General features: G+C 40.4%; 1 pseudogene; it reads left to right on the top strand.

Annotated features, from left to right (window-relative positions):
• Nucleotides 1-298: 298 nt before the first annotated feature.
• Nucleotides 299-5,919, top strand: LOC109902400 (N-acetyllactosaminide beta-1,3-N-acetylglucosaminyltransferase 3 pseudogene; annotated as a pseudogene).

Genomic DNA, 5,919 nt, shown 5'->3' with positions numbered 1-5,919 from the left:
ACCTCTTGTGATACAGTATAATTAGTTTAAAAGTTTAAAAAAGAAAAAGATGTACCAATGCATATTGCCCCTTTAATGAATACATTACATTTATCTTAGCCTGTGATTCGTGGAAGGGTTGAGGTGACGCAAGGCGCATATTCAGGAACATTAAATGTAATAGGTAAGTGTTCAGAAGGATACAACGTTTTGGAACGCTATATAAAACAAGCATGCATCACTGACATGCAGAATAAGTAATCACATCGGCTCTGTTTGTGGTATTTCTATCTGCAACGTTCTAGAATGTGTTCGTACTGAACGGTGCCCCTGGTGAATAACGCCCAGCGCTAAGAGGTAAGTGTATTTATCATTTTCAGAGTGAGCCAAGTCAACACCAGACGTTCTGTCGGAGGGGGAAAAGGTAAGAAACAAGTGCATTGTAAATATGCAGATATGCTTTTCTATGGCAATGAATTAGTTGTATAAGTTCACCATACTACAAATACATATAGGCTACTATATTGGTTTGTTTGTTGGCATAATTTATACGAATATAATCACTAAAAAGTAATGACAGATCAATTTTATTGATACGAACAAACAAATAAATTGGTTTTGGACGTTCCAATACAATTAGAATAAAGTCGTGCAGATCCGTAGGCTAAGCTACCCAGAGAGAAGTTTAGGAACTATAGGCATGAGCCACTATCAATTGTAGGCTAAGCCTTACAGTGAAATATATACCTACTAGTATAGAGGATATTTGCTTAATTACTGTGACAGAGGCACATGTGGGTATTATAAGAAATTGTTAGCCTATAAATTCACAGTTGGATTTGAAAAACGTTTTAAAACGGGCAGACGGTTTCAGATTGCACACGATTGACTGGGGGACACCACTTTCCTCTTATTGTCAATGAATTAAAGAAATTCACCTACACTACAACACTGTCACAATCACATTGGTTAGTAGCTTAATATGTATTTCTAATTTGAATTATACAAGCACTTGAACAGTGTGTGTGTGGGCATAGGGCTGTCAACAGGGGTGGACTGGGACCAGAAATCAGCTCTGGCATTTCTAACACACCGGCCCATATCTTTCCTTGAGGCCCCCATTATTAACCAGAAAAAAGTCGTAGCTGTATTGAAGTGGCATGTTTTTAGGGAATCTCGGTTGTTTTGACAGTGCCTAAGGTTGAACTGCGTTAGAGCTGTCAAATCCACAAGCGGCTCCTGGCATTAGGTCTATACCTAAAGCGGACATTGCCATTGGCTGCATGCTGCCAAATGAAGAGAAATGCCATTCAACCTTGTTTACAAGTTTGAACACTTGAATGTGAGATATAATGTAATCTACACCTTGATTAGGCTGATAGAAATCCAAATGCTTTAGTTGAATGATTTTCAATTTGACCGTTATTATTTATAGCCTCCACTTTCTCTTTCTAAACTTCTAACGTGAGTGGTATGGGTGTGGCTTTTTGTGGCCATGATAAAGAGCAGCTGCTCATCGATTTGACAGCTCCAACGCAGTTAGGTTACACACACACCTCCGACACCACCAAAACATCAGCTGTGCGAGTGTCGGCTATTGCCGGTTAACAATAGGAAACGAAAATATTTCCTCACTTGGTAACGGCCCTGGGGACTTTATGTAGCAACCACCTAGTAGACCGCATCTAGTAACTGCTAGTGGTGAAGTAGAGCAGGCTACCAAGGTAGAGGGGGAGTTTAGGTTATCCAGAAGGGCTTTGTAGATGAACCATAGAGAATGAAAGGGGCCTCTAATGGCAAAAAGGCCATTTTAGCATGAGCTGCGCCATTGAGGGCTTCAAACCATGCTTCCACCATTTTAAAGTAGTCAATTTAGTCAACTGGGTTGGGATTCTTATAGGTTGTAGCCTCAATGGCGCTACCCATGCTGTCACAGACACTATAATAGCACAGACATAAAGATGAGTCCTCTATTGATCTATATTGGATGAACCACCATTTGATACAAAGCGCAAAGGTGGGTGAGAATTTATTTAAAAAACGCGGAGATGCATGATAAACAGTCTCTTTAACACAGAAGAGGCTGCATGCAGATCCAATAAGTCGCCACAATCAATTACAGAAAGAAAAGTGTCTTGAAAAAGCTGCTTTCTAGCCTCAAACGGGAAGAAAGCCTTGATACGCAAGTAAACACCCAACTATAAGCAAATTTCTGAAATTGTGGTATGGCATTAACCTTTACTTAACAATGCTATCTATTTTTCTTGTTGGTTTTTTCCCCCCAGTTGTTTGAGAAATTGCTCATCCACTTTGCAAAACATGTCTTGATGAACGTCCAGAACTGTCGGCTTGTTCCACTTATTTTCACCAGACATGACAACATTGGATCAGTTGCCACCCTATTGCTTTGCATTTCCATTACTGCAGTCCTATGATGCAATTGAGAAAATTGAATGCATATGCCAAGAACTACCTAATACTGATTTTACACTTGATCTCATTTGAGTTGGTATTTCATTATTGTCACACCCCTGCCTAACCCCTGAAGGATGTCATTGTCCAAAGGTTGAAAGGATTTGAATCAATAGTACTCTTCTACATCATAGAGATAGATAGTTGATTATTGATTTATAATCCCCCCCCCACCCCCCAAAAAATAAAACATTTGTAGATGTATATACCTGTCACTATGCCTCACTTTTATTTATTATACTTTAAAGGGGAAATGAATGTCCATTTTGTTTAGCTGTTGATTCTCTCTTTCTTTACACGGCCTGTCTGCTGTGTTTGACCTTTTTATCTGAACACACTAGTGTAAACCACAGTGCCTCAGCAACACCCCACCACCCGCTAAGCTCAGATAGGAAACTGTTGTGGTTCACTGCAAAATAACTGTTAGACAGGGCATTCTTTGTCTTTAGGCATTCTCTGTTTGTTCTTTGTAAATGTTTTCTTGAAAATGTTCTCTTTTTAAATTCATAATCAGAGGATGAACACCTGTGTCTTTCTGTGAATCTAAGGCTGACTGCATGTTTATAGAATATAATTTTTTATGCATTCGTGTGACAATTTCTTTATTTCAAATTGAATACTATTTTCCTCTGTAATGACTGTCTCAGTCATCTTATGTTTGTCATACTGTAGGAAGCATGTTGTTTAAAAATATTCTGCAGACGTATTTTGGGCATAGAACTGCAACAAAGTTTTTTCATTTTACTAGTGAAATAGTCATTGAAATTATTAAACGTCAATGAACAATGGAGATGAATTGGGTTTTCTGCCCATGATATCGTTTGTGGTACTCCAAAGCATTTTTCCAATGTCAATTAACTTGGTTTCATAATATAATTTCTTATTTTTGTTAAATTCAGTCACCAAATTTCTCAATTTATAGTATGTCAACCAATCAGAGCTTAAGACTGTGTCATCTAAAATAGTTGTTCTTTGTACAGGGACAAGAAACACAGATGTATTTGTGGCCCATTTTAAAAGCAAGTCTTGTTTTTTCTCATTACAGAGCAACAAGGATGAGAAGGTCTTCTCGTTTGCTTGAGGTGACAGCTTTACTTGTAATAGGCATTCTGTGCCTGGTCATAATTTTTTTTAAAGCGGACATTGTCCAGATAAACAGAATGGAATTAACCTACAAAAACAGACCTCAGAAACCAACCAGTGAGAGCGCAGGTGTTTTCACCTGGGGCCATTGTCAACGGAATGAGTCTGCTGCCAATGTGTCAGGATTTTCCTCTCTGCCTGGTCACATCCAAAACTTCCTCTTCTATCGTCATTGCCGCCACTTCCCAATGCTGCTGGACGTACCTGATAAATGTGGAGGCCCTCACAATTCTGCTGACGTCTTCCTTCTGCTGGTCATAAAAAGCTCACCTGTGAATTACGACCGCCGTGAGGTACTACGGAAAACCTGGGCCAAGGAGAGACTGCAAAACAAGGTGTGGATCCGCAGGATTTTTCTCTCTGGAACCACAGGCACAGGCTTTGAGAAGCGCACGCTAAACAAGCTTTTACGACTGGAGAATCGTGAGCATAATGATATCTTGCAGTGGGACTTCAACGACTCCTTCTTCAACCTCACCCTGAAGCAAATCGTGTTCCTAGAGTGGATGGGCAAGAACTGCCGCCAGGCCAGATTTCTCTTCAACGGTGACGATGATATCTTCGCCAACACAGATAACATGGTAGGCTTCCTTCAGAGCCAGAAAAACAAAGATGGTGACAAGCACCTTTTTGCGGGCTATCTAATCCACCATGTCGGACCCATTAGAGAGTCAGGGAGCAAATACTATGTCCCAGTCCAGGTTCAAGAGTCAGACTCGTATCCCCCTTATTGTGGTGGAGGGGGCTTCCTGCTCTCTGGATACACAGCTATGGTCATTTACAAAATGTCCCATACCATTCTCATTTTGCCAATTGACGACGTCTACATGGGAATGTGTCTGGAAAAGGCTGGTCTTAGGCCAGAGTCCCATTTTGGTGTCAGGACTGCTGGACTGCAAGTCCCCTCCCAAAAAGTGGACGCTTACGACCCTTGTTATTACAGGGAAATAATTCTAGTACACAGATTTCTACCCCATCAGATATATATTATGTGGCATGGAATACATGAACCTAACTTGAAATGTGGGAATTTGCAAGGTTCACTTTAACCCTTGAAATCAGTCGCCTGCTCAGGTTTATTTTTCTAATCTTTTTTTACCAAGCAATTACTGAGGTGTGCTCTCTCAAAGCAGGTGTTATTCCTGCAGATGTTTGAACAATGCCGGATCTATTGGCATATGGCAGGTTACTGTGAAATTTGACAGCTGGCACTGTTATTCATATAAATGATTGACAACACATTGATTTATAATTCCCCCCCCCCAAAAAATGAATAGACGTGTATACCTGCCACTATGCATCACTTTTATTTATTATACTTTAAAAGGGCAATGAATGTCCATTTTGTTTAGCCGTTGATTCTCTCTTTCTTTACACGGCCTGTCTGCTGTGTTTGACCTTTTTATCTGAACACACTAGTGTAAACCACAGTGCCTCAGGAACACCCCACCACCCGCTAAGCTCAGATAGGAAACTGTTGTGTTTCACTGCAAAATAACTGTTAGACAGGGCATTCTTTGTCTTTAGGCATTCTGTTTGTTCTTTGTAAATGTTTTCTTGAAAATGTTCTCTTTTTAAATTCATAATCAGAGGATGAACACCTGTGTGCCTTTCTGTGAATCTAATGCTGACTGCATGTTTATAGAATATACTTTTTTATGCATTTGTATAACAATTGAACATAAAGGAGACATAAAATGAACAGACCAGAGGCAGTGGTTGTGGGTTCCTTTTCTTTTGTATCATTTACTAAACAGGTCTTCTTTCGCCCGACAAAATAACTCCAGTACAGGGGACATCCAACGCTGAAACACCAGCGTAACAAAACATGAACTAAGCTGTTGACCTAAAGGCTGTGGCCAAAAAGGGAAAGCAAAACAATAAACAGCTACTCCTGTCTTAGACTATCGTCTATACGTAACAGTTACAGGAGGAACGCTTCTCTCTACCTAAAACCTGCCTAGGTTAACAGAGAGACAAGGTGCCCAGTCAAAGATACTTTCTCTGAGGTAGGAAAAACCGACGCCCTCACAGGTCCCCGTCTCTACTCTCAATCCTCCCCCAGCTCCTCTCCTGGCACACCGATATAGGAGGAAGACACAAAGCAATTAGTGAGCCCAGCTGTGTACTAATTGGCTTCACACTGAGTACCTGTCTCCTGAGGAGGGTGCTGTCATTTAGTCTTCATCTGGCTGGTCGCTGAACTCTCACACAGTGTTGTTGCAAATTGCGTGTGTGATTTATTTGTCTTTAATCACACACACAAACACACACTTTTAATTGTCATTTCGGTCATTTGTGTGGTATTAAAAAAGATTTGTCTAA

Source organism: Oncorhynchus kisutch, linkage group LG13 (genome assembly GCF_002021735.2).
Source record: "Oncorhynchus kisutch isolate 150728-3 linkage group LG13, Okis_V2, whole genome shotgun sequence".
Lineage (NCBI taxonomy): Eukaryota > Metazoa > Chordata > Actinopteri > Salmoniformes > Salmonidae > Oncorhynchus > Oncorhynchus kisutch.
This window is presented reverse-complemented; position numbering and strand designations above follow the sequence as displayed.